Source organism: Penaeus monodon, chromosome 34 (genome assembly GCF_015228065.2).
Source record: "Penaeus monodon isolate SGIC_2016 chromosome 34, NSTDA_Pmon_1, whole genome shotgun sequence".
In the NCBI taxonomy this organism is placed as follows: domain Eukaryota; kingdom Metazoa; phylum Arthropoda; class Malacostraca; order Decapoda; family Penaeidae; genus Penaeus; species Penaeus monodon.
In genome coordinates, this window is record NC_051419.1 from 27,032,222 (window position 1) to 27,032,424 (window position 203).

Here is a 203-nt window from a genome sequence, read left to right on the forward strand (position 1 = left end):
TATCCGGGTCATATCAAAACTAAATTTCGAAGAAAACTCCTAAACAGAAAATCATATAATGACAAAAATATCAACAAGATCCTGGTCATAATAATCTCAAGTTTCGAATCACCAAGGAATATTTTAATGCTGAGTCACTGAAGTCACTTACTAGGGAAGTAATCAAGTTAGCATTAATTAAGAAGGTTCCCGGTTCGATATAC

At 33.0% G+C, this 203-nt stretch overlaps 1 protein-coding gene across 1 annotated transcript in view; it reads right to left on the minus strand.

The window, feature by feature from the left end:
- The window catches only part of LOC119594868 (fibril-forming collagen alpha chain-like), a 7,662-nt gene that overhangs the window by 1,268 nt on the left and 6,191 nt on the right, over positions 1 to 203 (minus strand). The gene's annotated exons all lie outside the window — the stretch shown is intronic.